Source organism: Pan troglodytes, chromosome 3 (genome assembly GCF_028858775.2).
Source record: "Pan troglodytes isolate AG18354 chromosome 3, NHGRI_mPanTro3-v2.0_pri, whole genome shotgun sequence".
In the NCBI taxonomy this organism is placed as follows: domain Eukaryota; kingdom Metazoa; phylum Chordata; class Mammalia; order Primates; family Hominidae; genus Pan; species Pan troglodytes.
Window position 1 is genome coordinate 132578705 of NC_072401.2, and position 22272 is coordinate 132600976.

The 22272-nt window shown below is 37.0% G+C and overlaps 1 long non-coding RNA gene across 1 annotated transcript in view; it reads left to right on the forward strand.

The window, feature by feature from the left end:
- LOC129143769 (uncharacterized) overlaps positions 1-22272 on the forward strand; it is a 150770-nt gene that overhangs the window by 25019 nt on the left and 103479 nt on the right. The window lies entirely within an intron of this gene.

Below are 22272 nucleotides of genomic sequence, written 5' to 3' on the forward strand. Positions count from 1 at the left end.
TCAAGTGATCCTCCTGACTTAGCCTCCTGAGTAGCTGGGACTACAGGCATGTGCCATTGTGCCTGAATAAAGCCACATTAAAAAAATGTCTTCAGTAGAGCCCCCATAATGCTAATAAAACAGGGATAAGAAGATAACAGAATATTGTCAATGAAAGATCAGAGATTTCAGGATTAAGATGTTTGTCTATGCAAGATCTTTATATCAAGGATAGATTCATGTTTTGTATCATTTCTTAAGCATTTAATTCATTTAAAAATATGTACTAAGTGCTATTATACCTCTCTGGACTTTTGCAGACAAGATATGTTGAAGAAATATTATTCTTTATTTATAATGTAGGATTAATCTATCATATCTGATACAAGTAAAATTAACAAAGCAGCAATAAAGTGATAGAGAAAACACTTGTTTTAATAGTCAATGAGCTAGTTAAATCAGGAATCTTGATTCTCTGTACCAGCCCTGATCACTTCACAGAACATAAGTGAGAAAGAATTAGCATTACAGTTTTTAAGACATTGTATTTTTGTGACTTTTCTTTATAGTGTGTTAACCTCAATTCTACCTAATAAAATATTTGGATTCAAGCAGTGAAATGCTATCATAAAATAGCCCAAAAAAGCCATTTTTTATCAGTTGAGAAAGAAACAGCAAATACACAGGTGCTATAAATTAGAAAGCTGTAACTTTTAGTAGTCTATGATAATATTTGGTAGTATTATCACCTACTTTACTTTGGAAAACATACCACATGCAAACTGAGCTTAGCTTTGGGGCACTATTGAAGGTCAGAATTTTGGCATATAAGGCTACCTCCTGTTTCTTTTAATAAAGCCTGATTGAATTCCTCATTAACAAGCTGAAATGAATGTGAGTTTATTTCTGTCAAGAAAACATTTTTCTTTCTAGTTCCCCAAATCTAAATTATCTGATGATCTATTCATTTGAGTCTTCATAAGATTAAAAAAAGCTAATTATTTCTGCATTTCAAACTGAAGATCTTCTATGATGTGGCTTTAAAAATTAAGCCTCATCAAAAGATAAGCCAATGGATGCAAAACTTTCTCAAAAATGTCAGAATAAATGCTTTCTGTTAGGCACTATGAAACGCTTCAGAGAATAAGATCAGATTAACATTCTTTCATTTATAACTAAAGTTCTTTAAAGAAAAGTTCTCAATATAGCCTCCATTAAACTGACAGAAGAAAGATGAGATCACAGAATGCTATAAATACAAGATCAGAGTTTTTGAAACTAAGATGTATGTCTATACATGATCTTTGGCTATGTCAGAGGTGAATACAAGTTTTGTGGGGAGTCAAATATATGCAGTATGTAGCTAATAGGCCGCTGAAAATAATAATACAAAATTATGAACACAAAATTAGGTTCAGAGTCTTGTATGGAGTCTATGGAAGTGAGGGGTCTTGACACTTAAACTTTATTAGCTTCATGGTAAATTCTTTCCTTGAAGCAGTTAATTTTGCATGGAGTTCATTATAAGTAAATAAGTAAACAGTGCATCTCAAATAACTATTAAACAGAGGCTACAACAACCTGTGATAGTGTGAAAATAAGGTCAAAATCTGTACAGCTGCAGGACACTTTGAAGTATGTCAGAGGACAATGGATAAGGAGTACATTAAAATCTCCCACTGTAACTGTAGGCTTGCTTCCTTTTTGCTACTAGTTACTCTAATTTTTTATTTATATATTGTAAGATTATCATATTAGGGTCATGCAAATTGATATTTTTACCTTTTAATTGCATTAGCTTTTTGCTTCATGATAATGTTATTTTTACCCATTTTCTCTTTTAAGTATTCCTCTGTCTTTGTCTCTTCTTATTCTGGGATTCTAATTACACATTTCTTAAAACCCCTCATTGTATCCCCATGTCTTTTACAGTCTCTTTTATATATATATTTTTTGTTTCTTTACATTTTATTTTACATAATCTCTTCTTTCTCTAGTGAACTAATTATTCAGACGTATTGGATTTTTTGGTAAGTTAATTTACTGAATTTTTGGTTTTTTCAATATTGTGTTGTTGTTTTGGAGATAATTTTTGTTTAGTTCTTTGCCTGCAGTTTCTACTTTTTTGCCAAGTTTGCATGTTTTCTGAAACATACGAGTATACTTATTTTAACAACTGATTCTAATAACTTCATGTCTGAATTTCTTGTGGCACTGATTGTATTTTTTTCTTAAATTTCAATCATCTGATGTTGACTCCTTGTGATTGTATTTATTTTTACTTGTGTGCTGAAACTTATATAAAATTAATTGTAGAAATAATGTCAGACTTTTAATGACAGTGTCTTCTTTATGTCATGAGTTATGTTTGTTGCTGTCTGCAGTCCCTGATTGGGCTGGTCTATATTCAACTTACCTTTCTTAAACAATGTAGCCCTCTGACATCCAATCAAAAGTATTTTATCCTGATTCTGTCCCCTTCCTGCTGACAATGACTAAAAAGGCTGGAAAAGAACTAGAAAATGTCAAGACAGCTACTGAGGGAATGAATAATAATGAGATCAGTATTCAGAATTAAGAAAAAAAATTTAAACGACAGTGAAGTGTTTTTATGGAGTTTGGGCCAGTTTTCTCTTAGGATTCAATTCTACATGGCACGGCAAAACTGAGGAGCTGAATAGCATTTTTACGATTTACACATAATTTAAAATATTTTAATTTGACTCCATATTACAGTGTGGGCAAGTAAAGAAACCTAATCCATTTTAAGAATAAGTCTGCAGGTGGCAATTTTATAGCCCTTTCCTAACACATAAAGACAGGAAACAACAGTAACCGTATTGAGACCATATGTCAGCAAGAAGGACATGAGCTCATAGTTAGTTATGAGTCCACTTTAATATGAAATCTTAACATGCAAATTGTCTTTCTGTTATTTATCCTTGAAGTAGACAGACCACTGTCTAACATATACTCTTCTACAAATACAAGGACAAAGAAGTAGCACACATATTCTGATTTGCTGTTTTTTTATTCAAGTTGTCTCAGATAAGATAGTGAGAATGATTTGCTACATTAATTTATTCTGCTTTTGCTATTTGGTATGTGTGTTTTAGCATTGAATCCTGGCAATAGTGATTACAAAGGAACTTTATTCTGTTTGAAAAAATGTTTATTAAACTGTTGATTTTTATTACAGTAAATCTGCTTTTTGATCCCAACCTATTAAGCTCTGATTTATCTTTCACCCTTTAAACAATAACAGTTATTTGAAGCACCATTTTCCTCCTCAGAGCTCAAATTAACTTTTATTCCACAAATGATGGTGATTTTTAAAAATTTTAGTGAAATTTTATTTCTAAATGTATTTGATAGTAAAACACTCACAGTAAACACTTAATGTCAGACAACATGTCTGCATAAGCAAACAGGTTAATACATGTTACCTTCTTTAACTCAGCTATGTAAAGATAATGATGTGTCCTAATCATGGTACCAATATGTCACTGAAAAATCAAAACCCTTTAGTATGTAGTTGATTTTGGTATATACACAGGCATTTGCCTTCTAGTTCTGGACATGTGGTAATGAAATGGGAAATGTTCCCTTGACCCTCTAGCAGGGCATGCGATGGGGCTGTGGCTGGCTTCTTCGTTCAGTGCCCCGATGCTCACACCTCTAGGGGGAACATTCAGATGGGCAGACTGTGGGGCTCTGACCCCATAGCAGCGGCTAGGGATGAATGTTTACAGCTGCAGTACCCATGGTTGTGTGTTACAGTGTCTTCTTTCAGTTTAGCTTCTTCAGTTTTAGTTTAGGTGGCTTGTGTTAGTTTAATTAGACCCCCTGCCTAATCTCAAGGAAAGAAGACTTTCTGTATCCCACAGTTTCTTGCCTTGGTGTACCAAAAGAATCGGATCACATGTGGGCTTGGAGAATGAGTTCAAGGTTCTATTGAGTAGTGGTAGCTCTCAGCAGATGGATGGAGAACCAAACCAGAAAGGGGATGGAGTGGAAGGTGGTTTTCACCTGGAGTCGGGCTGACCAGCAGCTGGGCTCTCCTCCCACTACCCTGGCCAACAACTGTGTCATTCTGCTGGTCAGCCTGCCAGAATCTGCTGGTGTCTCAATGTGTTCTGCCAGCATGCTCCTCTCGACATCCAGTTGCTTGTGTTTTCCTCTGCTGGTGTGTTCCTCTCGATGTCTAGCTGCTTGTGTCTCTGCCTGCTAGAGTCTCAGGGTTTTTATAGGCACAGAATGGGTATGTGGCAGGTCAGGGTGGTCTTAGAAAATGCAACATTTGGGCACAAAAATGGGAGTGCCTGTCCTCACCTAGGTATGTGGGCACAGGCCCAGGAGTGGAGATCTCTCCAGGGACCCCACTCTTCTCCTCCCAGCACTTCCCTACCCCTTTCTAGTATCAGTAATATTGTTCCTTCCCACCCCTATGAAATTGGGTATTGCCATGTGGTGTTTTAGATGCTGAAGAATTTGATGGAATGGTTATTGTCATTTCAGAGCAAAAGCTTTAAAGGATGTTATACTATGTGTTACAATGCTTTCCCCACCAAAATGATAGTATTAGGATGCATGGGGATGGCCTGCATCAGCCTGGATCTTTAAAGGACAATCACAAGCATTTTCCCCAAATCCATTGCAGACATACCACATGGATAAGAAATAAACACTACTTATTTTAAGACAGTTATTTTAGGATTGTCGTAACTGCAGCAAATCTAGTCTATTTTGAATTATGTACTACCAAAGGCTCCCCATCTTCCACATCTAAAAGCATGTAGCTATAGATCTAGTTTATTTGGGAACTATAATATTATTCTTCAACAGTTTTCTTTCATCTGACCACAAATTTTTAAAGATGCGTGAACACACAAAAGTCATATTTATGTATTTTAATCCAGCCTGAACAGTAATACTAATAGAATTTACTATAATGAAGACCAATGAAGAAGCAAAATAACAGTATGTGAACAAGAGTTAGTTCTGAATTGGAGAAAATGAAAGTTAGGTATGATTTTAGAATTATGTATTTATAATAGCTTAAAGCTCAGACATACCACAGATATCAGTTTTTTTCCTCTTAACTTCTTTATTTTGTAAAATGACACATTGGATCCATTGAGTTTACTAAAGATATATCAGGAGTGGGAGAGCTAGATCTAGAACTGTGTTTTCAGTATTCCCAATCCAGTGCCCTCTTCAGACAGAAAAGTGAAGTCAGTTTAACTGCTTTTAACATTTAACTGCTTGGTTTATTAATGGGCCTTAATTTACTCAAAATATGTGAGTAGATGAAAGAATTGAAATCATTTTCTATAACTTTCTCTCATTAGTTCCAGGTCATTCTAAATGACAAATGTTTTGTATGAGAAAAAAAAGTAAGTCCTGTCTGAATTTTACACCCAAGAGAGGCCGAACAAAACCATTACTGCCTAAAACATACATAAGTAATGGATAAATTATGAAAAGAGAAGTGTAGGTGAACTCAAGAGCAAGAACATGATCTGCCGTAAACAAAGAGGTATCCCAAAGGCAGAGTAAGAAATAGGGGCTATCAAGATTGCAAGTCTCAAGCCCCACAGATGGTTAAGTAGCAGGATGTTATTCTCTACATAAAGCAAAGAAAACTGTCAGGATAAAGCTATCTCTCATTCATGAATTAGGATTAGAAAAATTCTACTCATCATCCTAGAGATATATTCTAGAAATTGGTTGCCCATTCTGGATGTAAATGGAATAACACACAAAATTTATGAAGCCTTAGACACTATTCTGCATGAGTGTGGTAACAAAATTTGCTGTGTGCATGTGTACTGAGACTCCAGGTTAAGGAACAAACCCCAAAATTGGTCTTGACCCAATAAATGACACACAGTACAGACCAAGATGAATGGGAAATTACCCCACAATATTTTATTTACAAACAAGATCACGTGAATGACTTTTATGTCTGTTACCAAAACACCAGGGATTTGGTCTAGGTCCTGCTCCTCATCACACAGAAAGCCAATCACTGAGACAATGAATATTCCCAGGAAAGAAGGTTTTAATCCAGTGCTGTCGCCGACAAGATCAATCTCAAATCCATCTCCCTGACTGACTTAAGTTAAGGGTTTTTACAGCAAGGAAAGAATGCAGCTGTGTGAGGAAACAGGAGCTAGGGAAGGGTGAGGAAGAATAGTTGGTTAACAACAAGCAGGTGGTCAGTTAGGAAAATATGAACTGAGAGGAGTAAGGAAGCAATCATGACAAATGAGAGTCCTGGTATCTCATTGTCTGGGTGCTGTGATATAGTGAGTTCTATTTCTTTGATACTTTTGAAGAGGCTGAGGGTCTTCTGATAAAGGAACTCAGTTAAAACAAATGGAAGTTTTAAGCCTTAAGACCAGAAAGATCAATTTCTATGTTTATCAAAAAAAAAATGTCAATGGGACTATTGGGTTGGTTTCAGATCTTGCTAATGTTCTGTTAAACACACACATGGACATTCATATACATACATACAGATATGAGTAAATCCTCTAAGGTTCCATTTAGTCAGTGGATAAAAGAAGAAGCACAATTGTACTAGAGTAAATGAAAATAATACTAAAAATACAGAGGGCATTATAAAACTAGGTTAAGTTTTTTTAAAGACTAGAGCAAATAGAATGCAAAAAATAAATAATTAAAAGATAATGATAATAACAGATGATTAATAGATATATTAATAAATCATAATAAAAACTACAAATCATCTAGACAGAAAATTAAATGTGTGAAAATTAAAATAAATAATCATTAAAATAAGATAAACATTCAATAAATAGGTTAAAATAGACTAGTAATACATAAAAAGAAAAGTAAGAAATTGAAAGTCATATCTAATTCTGAGGAATCTGTGTCCTGACCAAAAAAACCACGTGTGATTTTTCAGGCTGAATAATGGCTAATTACAAAGGCTTGATGCACAGTCAACACTGACAGTCTCAGAGGGGAGCTGCAGTCAAGGACTCAGGCTTCTCTTGCCAGCCATGCTGTTATACACATTTACATTCCTAGCCAGGCACCTTTATCTCTAGGTCTCTTTACCTGAGGCTTTGCCACCACTGATAAGACCTTTCTATGGAAGAGGAAGAGTAGAACCTTTAAGACACTGTTTCCCAATCTTACATAGTACTCAGAGCTTTCTACTCCTAGCCCTTCCCCCCATTTTTCTTGCCCTTATCGCCCCTCCCCACCCTATAACCCACAAAACTTCAGGAGCCTTTTGTTCAAGGTTCTCGTGGCAGTGGGATGAGCCTCACATCTGTGTTGGAGGGTCAAGCTTCACTTGACCCTCACTTGACCCTCCACTGGTATGCTGTTCGGTGGGGGAAAAATAAAACAAGGAAGAGTCTAAATTTTCTCTGGTTTAGCCTCTTGCTTATACTATTATAATAAGTAATTAAAAACTTTACCATTACTTCCATTTTTAATCTGCTAATCTGACAGCTGGCAGCTCAGCTATCCCTCTCCAGGTGGTTCAACTCCTGTCAAAGTCAATAGGACAAGGTGCTACATAATAATGTATTAAAATGACAAATACAAAAAAATTAAGAGATGTGAAGGGTGAGATAAAAAACACCATACATCTAATGAGTCTTACGAGGTAGCACTAGAGTGATAAATAACAACAAATACTAGTTATTTGAAAAGGCAAATAAATATATCATTGGCAAAACTGAACAGAATTTTAAAGAGTAAAAAATAAATAAATGATGAAAATATAAGAAAGGACAGCAGTAGATTATTTATAGTATTAAAAAGTTTTCAAAACTAAGAATAATTTTATGCCAATAATTTAGACAATATAGATGAAAGAGATGGAGAATATCTAAGTTATTCATAATAAACCAAATGATAGAAATAGATAAATGGCCTAAGCAAAATTTTAAGATGGTCCCACACTCATTGGTGTGGAAGTCCTCAAGGGAGTCCTTCTAAAGAGTATTTAGAGTACAGAGATGAAAGAAGTCATAGAGACTTAAAGCTGCAGCAGCTTCTCTTGTTAACCTTAAAGAAGCAAACAGCCTTCTAAAGAGGTGCAGAATCCTGTGGGCAGCTTCTGAAGGGTGAGGATAGTCCTCCATTGACAACCAGTCAAAAAATTGTAACCTCAGTCCTACAACCTCAAGAAACTAAATTTTACTAACAGCTTTAATGAGATTGAAAGAAGACTTCAAGCCTCTGGAGATGCTACTGTTCTGGCCAACACTTGATTTTAGGCTGGTGTGGGGCCCAGCTAACCCCTACCTGAATTCCTGACCCACAGAAATGAACATAAAAAATGGGGGATATTTTCCATTACTTAACTTCATGGTAATTTGTTATGGATTAAGAGAAAACCAATAAAATAAACAACTCACCAATTCATTCTATAAAGTTACAACCTTGTTAAAAATATGTAAATATTTTGAAGGAAAAAGAAATGAAAGATAAATTAAATATATGACAATAATTTAAAATATTAGCAAAGTAGCAATACAAGAGGGCCTCTCTCAAGAAACATATGTTTAATAGTATATATAAAAGAGTCATATATACAAAAAATTTATACTAATAAATCTTTAAAAATATTTGCCTTCCATGTAATCATTTACATTTTTATTTTAGGGTAAATGAGTTCCCAAAGTGCAAATTACGTCAATTTAACATAAAGACAATTTTGCCAATTATTTTTAAAGTTAGTATTCTTTTGTTTCTTAGTCAAAACTTCCAATAATGTTGTGCAATATTTTTAATTCACAGTTCTACCCCATCTATAATTTAATACTGATTAAATATTTATATATGTAATATGTTTTTTATCAATTGTTGGAAAAAATAAAAAAATATTTTCTCATTGTAAAATAATTTATTGATAAATTAAGTAACAACTAAGGTATGTGCCAATCATTGCCTTATACTCCTTTAAACAACAAATGTAATCTCTAAACAAAAAAAACTTAAGTAAAATATTGTAACAAATTTAATATTTACAACTGTTTTATGACATTGGAGTTTTATCTTCACAAAGAGATGAGTATCTTTTCCAGTGTTGTATAGCTGCTAAGAGGTAGAGCTGGGATTTGAACTAAAGCACTCAGATTTTAATACCACATCATTAATCATTATGTTACTGCTCTATGCTAAAAATAGTACGGTAGAGAAAAAGGTAACTCTTATCTATATCTCCATATATTAGTATTGGAAAGATGAGTCGCAATGATAAGTATTAACACATTTTTCAGTGCAGGAGTTTATTTAAAAATAATCTGTAGGGTAACAGTTTTCAAATGGAATCAACAAAATCAAAACATATGTGACAGACTTGAAGAAAATATTACCAAAATATGAATAGAGATGTGAATAATTCATAAGTTCTAGACAAGCAAAACAAGCACAATAAATCGATATACAAAAAGATGAACATTTCACAGAAAAGAAATATTAGAGGAGAAATAAATGTATACAATTATTTTTATCCTAGCTGGGAGAGAAGTGACAGTTAATACAATAAGATAAATCTTACAACTATCATATTGTAAAAAATAAAACAAAATTTTCTAAGATCCAGGATTGTTGAAGGTATAGAAAAAAATAATAATTTTATATTTTGTTTATCTGACAGTGAATTGAACCCGCCTTTTTCAAACAGAGTTTAGCATTCTTTAAAAATAATTTCTGGGAAGTGGCTAAGATGGCCGACTGAAAGCAGCTAGTGTGCATGGCTCTCACGGAGACAGACGAAAGGGGCAAGGGAACACAGCACCTTCAACTGAAACATCCATGTACTTGCGTTAGGACTAATCAAGAAAACAACTTGACCCATGGAGAATGGAGAAAAGCAAGGCAGGATGACCATCCACCAGGCAGGAATACGGAACCAAGGGGACCTCCCCTGCCCTAGGAAGTGGTAAGTGAATGTGCAACCCTGGGAACCCACACTAGTCCCACTGATCTTTGCAACTCTCGGGTCAGGAGACCCCCGACATGAACCCACTCCACTAAGGCCTTCAATCTGAGGAGTCTCGGCAGAACAGCCACTCAGGCACACGTAGAGACCCAGGATCTTTAGATACTCTGGCTGTCTGGCAAAAGTAGCTGCAACTCCAGCAAAGTGGGAGTTTAGACCCCTGTGCATACCCCTAGAAAAGAGATTGAATTTAGGGGGATGAGCAGTGATAGTTTACAGGCCCCGCTTCCACGGTGCCTCACAGGATAAGACTTAAAAGTCCAGCCAGGCACTGGTAGCAGCATTGCACCTCCCCGGGACATGGCTAGACTAACTTTTTAAGTGGGTCCTCAATCTTGTTCCTACTGACTGGGTGAGAATTCTGAACAGGGGTGTTTAGCCAGCATTCTGGCTGGCAACAGGCCTATACTTTTCTGGGACAGAGCTGCCAGAGGGAGGTGCAGGCTGCCATCTTTGCTGTTTGGCAGCCTTCACTGGTGTTATTTCCAGGTACTGGAAAATCCGAGTTGGCTAGGGACTGAAGTGGACCCCCAGCATACTGCAGCTGCCCTACAGAAAAGTGGACAGAATTTTAAATGGGTGCCCATTCCCATATTTCCCAACTGAATAGTTCCTCCAGGCCTGAGCCTCTAGCCACCCCCTACTAAAGCTACTGAGCCAGTAGCAGCTCAGCAACTCCCTGGACAGACCCTCCAGGGGCAACTGAAAGACACTCTAATGCTGCCTCTACAATTGAACTGCCCTTGCTACCCTTTGACTAATGAAGGAGCAAATACCCTGAGTGCCTTATCCACACTTCCAACAAGCTGCAGTCAACCCAAGGAGAAGAAGACAGTCTGTCTCCCATGGGTCCCACACATCCCCCACTGCTTATCACCAGACAGGGAACCCCTAGCTTGCTTTTACAGCACAGACCCTACATCCAGGGCTAATTGCACTAAGCAATTGCTAACCCACATCTCTCTGGTGTGGAGCAACCAATAGACAAGCAAAGTGGGTTAGCAGCAAGCCAGCTGATGTGAAGCCCACAGAGTTTGGTGCAGAAGCATCTGTAGCAGAGCATGGCCAGGGCCAGCCACCTTTCTAAGCCCGACTTGCTCCCATAAGAGACTTAGCCCTAGGAAATTGTCAGACCTGATCTCTGCAGGGCAGTCTTGCACATCAGATGGGACTGGTCAGACCTGAGCACTCCTTGGTGTGCTGGCCTCTCCTGGGAACCCAGCCTAGTCTCATGCGCTTACAGGGCAGTTGTGGGTTCCCTGAGGGCCCATACCATAGCTTCTGTGCTGGTGCATTGTGCCTGACTGGTGGAGAGCTCCACTGAGGCGGCTCCTACACTCACACACCAGCCCACATGTTTCCTCCCCATACTGCAGCTTCCCCCAAACCATGGTAGCAACTCTGCACATCAATTTGCTGGTACATGTCTGCACAGAAAATTTTTGCTTCACTTGCCAGCACACAGGAGTGCAGCACATCCCCTACCCCCACTGACCACCATTGCAGACTGACCCTTGGTGGGTTCAGAGTCAGCAAGCCCCACATCTGCCAGCACCCCGCTCTTGCACTAACACTGTGCAAAGAACAGGAGATCTTCCCACACCCTGAGTGATGGCTTCTGCCTGCAGGGCACAGAGAAGGCACCTAGACCTGAGCTGGCCAGCAGCCTGCTCCAAATAATGAAATTAAGGCAAAAATTCAAGAAGTTATTTGAAACTAATGAGAACAAAACTACAACATACTAGAATCTCTGGGACACAGCCGAGGCAGCATTAAGAGGGAAATTTATAGCACTAAATGCCCACAAAAAGTTAAAAAGATCTCAAGTTAACAACCTAACATCACATCTGAAAGAATGAGAGAACCAAGAGCAAACAAATTGCAAAGCCAGCAGAAGACAAAAAATACCCAAAATCAGAGCTAAATTGAAGAAGACTGAGACACAACATATCATTCAAATTCAGGAGCTGTTTTTTGAAAAAAATAATAAAATGGGTAGTTTGCTAGGTAGACTAATAAGTAAGAAAATAGAGAAGATTCAAATAAACAGAATCAAAAATGACAAGGAAGATATTACCACTCACCTCAAAGAAATACAAACAACCATCAGAGAACATTATGAATAATATTATGAATATTATTTCCAGTTTATATTATGCACATAAACCAAAAAAAATCTAGAAGATGTGATAAATTCCTGGACACATACACCCTCCCAAGACTGAACCAGGAAGAATTTGAATCCCTAACCAGACCAATAACGAGCTCTGAAATTTAGTCAGTCATAAATAGCCTACCAAGATAGAAAAAGCACAGAACCAAATGGATTCATAGCTGAATTATACCAGATGCACAAAGAAGAGCTGGTTCCATTCCCACTGAAACTTTTCAAAAAAAAATTTAAGAGGAAGGACTCCTCCCTTACACATTTTATGAGGCCAGCGTCATTTTGATACCAAAACCTGGCAGAGATATAACAAGAAAAGAAAACTTCAGGCCAACATGTTTGATGAACATCAATACAAAAATCTTCTGTAAAATACTGGCAAACTGAATCCAGAAGCACATCAAAAAGCTTATCCACCACAATCAAGTAGGCTTCGTCCCCAGGATGCAAGGTTGGTTCAACATATGCTAATCAATAAATGTGATTCATCACATAAATATAACTAAAGAGAAAATATTACATAATTATCTCAATAGGTGCAGAAAAAGCTTTAAATAAAATTCAACATATCTTCATGTGAAAAACTCTGAATAAACTAGGTAATGAAGAAACATACCTCAAATAATAAGAGCCATATGTGACAAACCCACAGCCAATATTATGCTGAATGGGCAAAAGCTGGAAGCATTCCCCTTGACAACTGGCACAGAAAAATGTTCTTTCTCACCACTCCTATTCAACATAGTATTGGAATTTCTGGCAATAGAAAGAAATAAAGAACATCCAAATATGAAGAGAGGAAGTCAAATTATATTTGTTTGCAGATGGCATAATCCTGCATCTAGAAAACCATCACATAGTCTCAGCCTAAAAGCTTCGTAAGCTGATAAACAACTTCAGGAAAGTTTCAGGATACAAAATCAATGTGCAAAAGTCACTAGTATTTCTATACACCAAATAAAGTCAAGCTGAGAGCCAAACCAGGAAGAAACTCATTCACAATTACCACAAAAAAATGAAATACCTAGGAATACAGCTAACTAGATAGGTAAAAGATCTCTACAAGAAGAACATCAAACCATGCTCAAAGAAAGCAGAGATGACAAAAACAAATAAAAAACATCCATTCTCATGGATGGGAAGAATAAATTTCATGAAAATGGCCATATTGCAACAAGTAATTTATAGATTCAGTGCTATTTCTATTAGACTACCATTGACATTCTTCACAAAACTAGAGAAAACTATTTTAAAATCCATATGGAACCAAAAGAGAGCCTGAATAGCCAAGACAATCCTAAGCAAAAAGAACAAAGCTGGAGGCATTATACTACCTGAATTCAAACTATACTACAAGGGTACAGTAACCAAAACAGCATGGTACTAGTACAAGAACAGATACATAGACCAATGCAACATAATAAAGAACCCAGAAATAAGAACACACACCTACAACCATTTGATCTTTGACAAACCTGCAAAAAACAAGCAATGGGGAAAGAATTCCCTATTTAATAAATGGTGCTGTGATAACTGGCTAGACATATGCAGAAGATTAAAACTGGACTCCTTCTTTACAATCTATGCAGAAATTAACTCAGGATGGATTAAAGACTTAAATGCAAAAGCCAAAATTATAAAAACCCTGAAAGGCAACCTAGGCAATACCATTCAGAACATAGGCATGGTCAAAAGTTTCATGATGAAGATGCCAGAGCAATTGCAAAAAAAGAAAAAATTGACAGATGCGATATAAATAAACTTAAGAGCTTCTGCACAGCAAAAGAAACTATCAACAGAGTGCACAGACAACCTACAGAATAGGAGAAAATTTTTGCAAACTGTGCATCAGACAAAGATCTAATATCCAGCATCTATAAGGAACTCAAACAAACTTACAAGAAAAAAAAAACCCTATTTCAGAGTGGGCAAAGGATATAAACAGACACTTCAAGAGTAGTCATACATGTGGCCAATAATCACATGAAAACAAGTTCAGCATCACTGGTCATTAGAGAAATGCAAATTAAAACCATAATGAGATACAATCTCACACCAGTCAGAATGGCTATTACTAAAAAGTAAAACAACAACAACAACAACAACAACAACAACAACAACAAAACAGAGCTGGCGAGGTTGTGGAGAAAAAGGAATGTTTATACACTGCTTTGGGAAGTGTAAATTATTTCAATTATTGTGAAACACAGAGTGGCGATTCCTCAAACACATAAAGACAGAAAAACCTTTATGCCAGACAGAAATACCTCAAAGACATAAAGACAGAAATATTTATTTGACCCAGAACCCCCATTACTGGGTATAGACCCAAGGGAATATAAATCATTCTATTATAAAAATGCATGCATGTGTATGTTTGTTGCAACACTATTCACAATAGCAAAGAAAATGGATCGACCTAAATGCCCATCAATGGTAGACTGCATTAAGAAAACGTTGTACATACATACCATGGAATACTATGCAGCCAATAAAAAGAATCAGATCATTTACTTTGGTGGGACGGTTGGAGCTGGAGGCCATTATCTTTAGCAAACTAAGGAATAGAATACCAAATACCACATGTGCTCACTTATAAATGAGCGCTAAATGTCAGAGAACACATGGGCACATAGATGGGAAAACACTTTGGGGCCTATGGGAGGGTAAAAGGTGGGAGGAGGGAGAGGATCAGGAAAAACAACTAATGAGTACTAGGCTTAATACCTGGGTGGTGAAATAATCTGCACAACAAACCCTCATGACACAAGTTTACTTGCGTAACAAACCTGTACATGTACCCCTCAACTTAAATAAATGTTAAAAAAAAAAAAGTAAACTCAACTGGAAAAAAATTAAAATTAAAAAAAAGTGTAAATGTGATTGCCTTTTGACTTTTAAAATGATACATGCCAATGAAAATAAATGTTATTTTCAAGGCTAGGATGTTAATGTCCTAAGATTATCAAGTTGCAACCTACTTGTAAGAGATCACTGAAGAAAGTATAAAATGGTATACAGTTATTTTTAAAAGTTGTCAAATAAGTGGTATGGTTAGCTCCAAGAGTTCTAAAGCAAACATAAAAATACATTTTTACGTCAAATATATTTATTTCTATCTGCACATACTTAAAATTTAATGTACTAGCAACCATTGTATAACAAATTTAAAACTTTATTAATTTACATGTGGACTAACATGAGAAAAGTTTTATTTTAAAAAAAGTCAGGAAAAGAAGAATTGAATGGGAGGAAGGGAAGATGAGAATTTAAAAAGACTACCAAGGTCCACTTGGTGCAGAGCTGAGTTCAATTCCTGGGTATCCTTGTTAACTTTCTGTCTCGTTGATCTGTCTAATGTTGACAGTGGGGTGTGAAAGTCTCCCATTATTATTCTGTGGGAGTCTAAGTCTCTTTGTAGGTCACTCAGGACTTGCTTTATGAATCTGGGTGCTCCTGTATTAGGTGCATATATATTTAGGATAGTTAGCTCTTCTTGTTGAATTGATCCCTTTACCATTATGTAATGGCCTTCTTTGTCTCTTTTGATCTTTGTTGGTTTAAAGTCTGTTTTATCAGAGACTAGGATTGCAACCCCTGCCTTTTTTTGTTTTCCATTTGCTTGGTAGATCTTCCTCCATCCTTTTATTTTGAGCCTATGTGTGTCTCTGCACATGAGATGGGTTTCCTGAATACAGCACACTGATGGGTCTTGACTCTTTATCCAATTTGCCAGTCTGTGTCTTTTAATTGGAGCATTTAGTCCATTTACATTTAAAGTTAATATTGTTATGTGTGAATTTGATCCTGTTATTATGATGTTAGCTGGTTATTTTGCTCGTTAGTTCATGCAGTTTCTTCCTAGCCTCGATGGTCTTTACAGTTTGGCATGATTTTGCAGTGGCTGGTACCAGTTGTTCCTTTCCATGTTTAGTGCTTCCTTCAGGAGCTCTTTTAGGGCAGACCTGGTGGTGACAAAATCTCTCAGCATTTGCTTGTCTGTAAAGGATTTTATTTCTCCTTAACTTATGAAGCTTAGTTTGGCTGGATATGAAATTCTGGGTTGAAAATTCTTTTCTTTAAGAATGTTGAATATTGGCCCCCACTCTCTTCTGACTTGCAGAGTTTCTACCAAGAGATCCGCTGTTAGTCTGATGGGCTTCCCTTTGTGGGTAACCTGACCTTTCTCTCTGGCTGCCCTTAACATTTTTTCCTTCATTTCAACTTTGGTGCATCTGATAATTATGTGTCTTGGAGTTGCTCTACTCCAGGAGTATCTTTGTGGCATTCTCTGTGTCTCCTGAATCTGAATGTTGGCCTGCCTTGCTAGATTGGGGAAGTTCTCCTGGATAATATCCTTCAGAATGTTTTCCAACTTGGTTCCATTCTCCCCGTCACTTTCAGGTACACCAATCAGACGTCGATTTGGTCTTTTCACATAGTCCCATATTTCTTGGAGGCTTTGTTCATTTCTTTTTATTCTTTTTTCTCTAAAGTTACCTTCTCGCTTCATTTCATTCATTTCATCTTTCATCACTGATACCCTTTCTTCTAGTTGATCGCATCGGCTCCTGAGGCTTCTGCATTCTTCACATAGTTCTCGAACCTTGCCTTTCAGCTCCATCAGCTCCTTTAAGCACTTCTCTGTATTGGTTATTCTAGTTATACATTCGTCTAAATTTTTTTCAAAGTTTTCAACTTCTTTGCCTTTGGTTTGAATTTCCTCCAGTAGCTCGGAGTAGTATGATCGTCTGAAGCCTTCTTCTCTCAACTGGTCAAAGTCATTCTCCGTCCAGCTTTGTGCCATTGCTGCTGAGGAGCTGCATTCCTTTGGAGGAGGAGAGGCTATACACATCTACAGAACTCTCCACCCCAAATCAACAGAATATACATTTTTTTCAGCACCACACCACACCTATTCCAAAATTGACCACATAGTTGGAAGTAAAGCTCTCCTCAGCAAATATAAAAGATCAGAAATTATAACAAACTGTCTCTCAGACCACAGTGCAATCAAACTAGAACTCAGGATTAAGAAACTCACTCAAAACTGCTCAACTACATGGAAACTGAACAACCTGCTCCTAAATGATTACTGGGTACATAATGAAATGAAGGCAGATATAAAGATGTTCTTTGAAACAAATGAGAACAAAGACACAACATACCAGAATCTTTGGGACACATTCAAAGCAGTGTGTAGAGGGAAATTTATAGCACTAAATGCCCACAAGAGAAAGCAAGAAAGATCCAAAATTGACACCCTAACATCACAATTAAAAGAACTAGAAAAGCAAGAGCAAACACATTCAAAAGCTAGCAGAAGGCAAGAAATAACTAAAATCAGAGCAGAAATGAAGGAAATAGAGACACACAAAACCCTTCAAAAAATTAATGAATCCAGGAGCTGGTTTTTTGAAAGGATCAACAAAATTGATAGACCACTAGCAAGACTAATAAAGAAGAAAAGAGAGAAGAATCAAATAGACTCAATAAAAAATGATAAAGGGGATATCACCACCGATCCCACAGAAATACAAACTACCATCAGAGAATACTACAAAGACCTCTATGCAAATAAACTAGAAAATCTAGAAGAAATGGATAAATTCCTCAACACATACACCCTCCCAAGACTAAACCAGGAAGAAGTTGACTCTCTGAGTAGACCAATAACAGGAGCTGAAATTCTGGCAATAATCAATAGCTTACCAACCAAAAAGAGTCCAGAACCAGATGGATTCACAGCCGAATTCTACCAGAGGTACAAGGAGGAACTGGTACCATTCCTTCTGAAACTGTTCCAATCGATAGAAAAAGAGGGAAACCTCCCTAACTCATTTTATGAGGCCAGCATCATCCTGATCCTGAAGCTGGGCAGAGACACAACCAAGAAAGAGAATTGTAGAGCAATATCCTGGATGAACATTGATGCAAAAATCCTCAATAAAATACTGGCAAACCGAATCCAGCAGCACATCAAAAAGCTTATCCACCATGACCAAGTGGGCTTCATCCCTGTGATGCAAGACTGGTTCAATATTCGCAAATCAATAAATGTAATCCAGCATATAAACAGAACCAAAGACAAAAACCACATAATTATCTCAATAGATGCAGAAAAGGCCTTTGACAAAATTCAACAACCCTCCATGCTAAAAACTCTCAATAAATTAGGTATTGATGGGACATATCTCAAAATAATACAAGCTATCTATGACAAACCCACAGCCAATATCATACTGAATGGGCAAAAACTGGAAGCATTCCCTTTGAAACCTGGCATAAGACAGGGATGCCCTCTCTCACCACTCCTATTCAACATAGTGTTGGAAGTTCTGGCCAGAGCAATTAGGCAGGAGAAGGAAATAAAGGGTATTCAATTAGGAAAAGAGGAAGTCAAATTGTCCCTGTTTGCAGACGACATGATTGTATATCTAGAAAACCCCATTGTCTCAGCCCAAACTCTGCTTAAGCTGATAAGCAACTTCAGCAAAGTCTCAGGATAAAAATCAATGTACAAAAATCACAAGCATTCTTATACACCAATAACAGACAAACAGAGAGCCAAATCATGAGTGAACTCCCATTCACAATTGCTTCAAAGAGAATAAAATACCTAGGAATCCACCTTACAAGGGACATGAAGGACCTCTTCAAGGAGAACTACAACCACTGCTCAATGAAATAAAATAGGATACAAACAAATGGAAGAACATTCCATGCTCATGGGTAGGAAGAATCAATATCGTGAAAATGGCCATACTGCCCAAAGTAATTTATAGATTCAATGCCATCCCCATCAAGCTACCAATGACTTTCTTCACAGAATTGGAAAAAACTACTTGAAAGTTCATATGGAACCAAAAAAGAGCCCGCATCACCAAGTCAATCCTAAGCCAAAAGAACAAAGCTGGAGGCATCACACTACCTGACTTCAAAGTATACTACAAGGCTACAGTAACCAAAACAGCATGGTACTGGTACCAAAACAGAGATATAGATCAATGGAACAGAACAGAGGCCTCAGAAATAACGCCGCATATCTACAACTATCTGATCTTTGACAAACCTGAGAAAAAAACAAGCAATGGGGAAAGGATTCCCTATTTAATAAATGGTGCTGGGAAAACTGGCTAGCCATATGTAGAAAGCTTAAACTGGATCCCTTCCTTACACCTTATACAAAAATTAATTCAAGATGGATTAAAGACTTAAACGTTAGACCTAAAACCATAAAAACCCTAGAAGAAAACCTGGGCATTACCATTCAGGACATAGGCATGGGCAAGGACTTCATGTCTAAAACACCAAAAGCAATGGCAACCAAAGCCAAAATTGACAGATGGCATCTAATTAAACTAAAGAGCTTCTGCACAGCAAAAGAAACTACCATCAGAGTGAACAGGCAACCCACAAAATGGGAGAAAATTTTCGCAACCTACTCATCTGACAAAGGGCTAATATGGAGAATCTACAATGAACTCAAACAAATTTACAAGAAAAAAACAAACAACCCCATCAAAAAGTGGGCAAAGGACATGAACAGACACTTCTCAAAAGAAGCCATTTACGCAGCCAAAAAACACATGAAAAAATGCTCACCATCACTGGCCATCAGAGAAATGCAAATCAAAACCACAATGAGATATCATCTCACACCACTTAGAATGGCAATCATTAAAAAGTCAGGAAACAACAGGTGCTGGAGAGGATGTGGAGAAATAGGAACACTTTTACACTGTTGGTGGGACTGTAAACTAGTTCAACCATTGTGGAAGTCAATGTGGCAATTCCTCAGGGATCTAGAACTAGAAATACCATTTGACCCAGCCGTCCCATTACTGGGTATATGCCCAAAGGACTCTAAATCATGCTGCTATAAAGACACATGCACATGTATGTTTATTGCGGCACTATTCACAATAGCAAAGACTTGGAACCAACCAAAATGTCCAACAATGAGAGACTGGATTAAGAAAATGTGGCACATATACACCATGGAATACTATGCAGCCATAAAAAATGATGAGTTCATGTCCTTTGTAGGGACATGGATGAAATTGGAAATCATCATTCTCGGTAAACTGTCGCAAGAACAAAAAACCAAACACCGCATATTCTCACTCATAGGTGGGAATTGAACAATGAGAACACATGGACACAGGAAGGGGAACATCACACTCTGGGGACTGTTGTGGGGTAGGGTGAGGGGGGAGGGATAGCATTAGGAGATATACCTAATGCTAAATGACAAGTTAATGGGTGCAGCACACCGGCATGGCACATGTATACATATGTAACAAACCTGCACATTGTGCACATGTACCCTAAAACTTAAAGTATAATAATAATTAAAAAAAAAGAGACTACCAAGGAATTAGGGGAAGGAGGAAAATTGGAGAAAGGGTTAAAGAAGAAAAACAATGAAAGCATTAAATATGCAATTAAAATAGAATCTATGGTATGAATTAAGGAAGAAACAAATAAAGATAACTCAATAAACACTACAAGACCTTTACTTGTCAAATTTTAGAAAAAAACATACTTAGAAAAATTTTTATTAAAGTCTCATTATGATTAGTAAATAACTGTGTAGGAAAATGAAAATGGCTGTACATACTTATAAATCAGGAAAAGCTTAGAGCACAGTATTGTTGTCAATTCTTATCTTTAGTTGGTATAAAAAATTAAAAAGAAAATATAAAAATATAAAAGGGTTTTACAGATGTTGTCATTTCCCTCACATATATATTAGGACTCATATATAATTATTCTCGAGACCATGAAGTGAATTAAGGAGTTGTGTTCTGGTAAAACAGATCCTGACAAATTCAAAGTTATAGGTATATGGGACCATAGAAAGTATAATATGGTCTCCTTTTCTGCATATATTCAAAATTTCCTTTATAGATTTTTCTTTTAATCCCCATGTCGCTGGTTTACAGATTTCAAGATATATTACACCAATGGGAAGGGATTAACATACTGCCTGGCATTCAATGGGCATAAAAGTAATCATCCATATTATTGTGTCTGATTTAAAAATTGCCTTTGATAAGATGGACAAAATTACTTAAGATTAAGTTCATCTATGTTATTAGGAGGAACTTTTACCTCTCCATGAAAGAGAGAAAGAAAGAAGGAGAGTAAAAAGAAAGAAAGAACAAAAGAACGAAAGAAAGGAAGGAAGGAAAAAGAAAAAAGAGAAAAAGGAAGGATGGAGGGAAAGGAAGGGAAGGGAGAAGGAAGGAGAGAGAGAGAGAGAAAGGAAGGAAGGAAGGATGAAAGGAAGGAAGGAAAAAGAAAAAAGAAAGGAAGGATGGAGGGAAGGGAGAAGGAAGGAGAGAAAGAGAGAAAGAAAGAGAAGGAAAGAGAGAGAAAGAAGAGAGAAGGAAGGCAGAAAGGAAGGAAGGAGAAAGAAGGACGGAAGGAAGGAAGGAAAGGAAGGAGAAGAAAGGAAGGAATGAAGGAGAAAAAAGGAAGAGGAAGGAAAGAAAAAAGGAAGAAATGAAGGAAGGAAAGAGAAAAAAGGAAGGAAAGAAGGAAAGATGGAAGGAAGGAGCGAGAGAGCGAGAGGAAGGAAGGCAGAAAGAAGGAAGGAAGGAAGGAAAAAAGAAAGGAAGACAAAAAAGAAAAAAGAAAAAACGAACGAACAGATTTTGGCAGAGGCTTAAATTAGGGTTTCCTTGAGCTCTCCAGAGCTCCAGTTATTTTGAGTAAATCTACTTCCCCTTTGCATACCCACACCACCCACTCACCGGATTATTGTCTCCATCATGACTAAAAACTGCCTATGCAACCAGTTTCCCAAAATAGATTATGTTGTAATGGAGGTTTCCCTGACCCAGTCAATCATTCAGGCACCACCAGTAGGTAAAGCCTCCAGGTTGTACATCATCACCAGGGCTTGCCTCCATCAGTCTGGTCTGATCCAAAAATCACCATCCCCAACCAAGCGATGTACTGTACCTTCTGGAATTTCCTGCCTGATCTAAGCAAGATCCTACAGTTTTCAATATTTTAAAGAATATTTTTGTTTCAGTTGCAATTGATTGTTTCCATCTGTAACATATTCTTTGCTAACTGGGTTAACAAATATAGGCATATTTTTCTCACATAATCTGAAGTC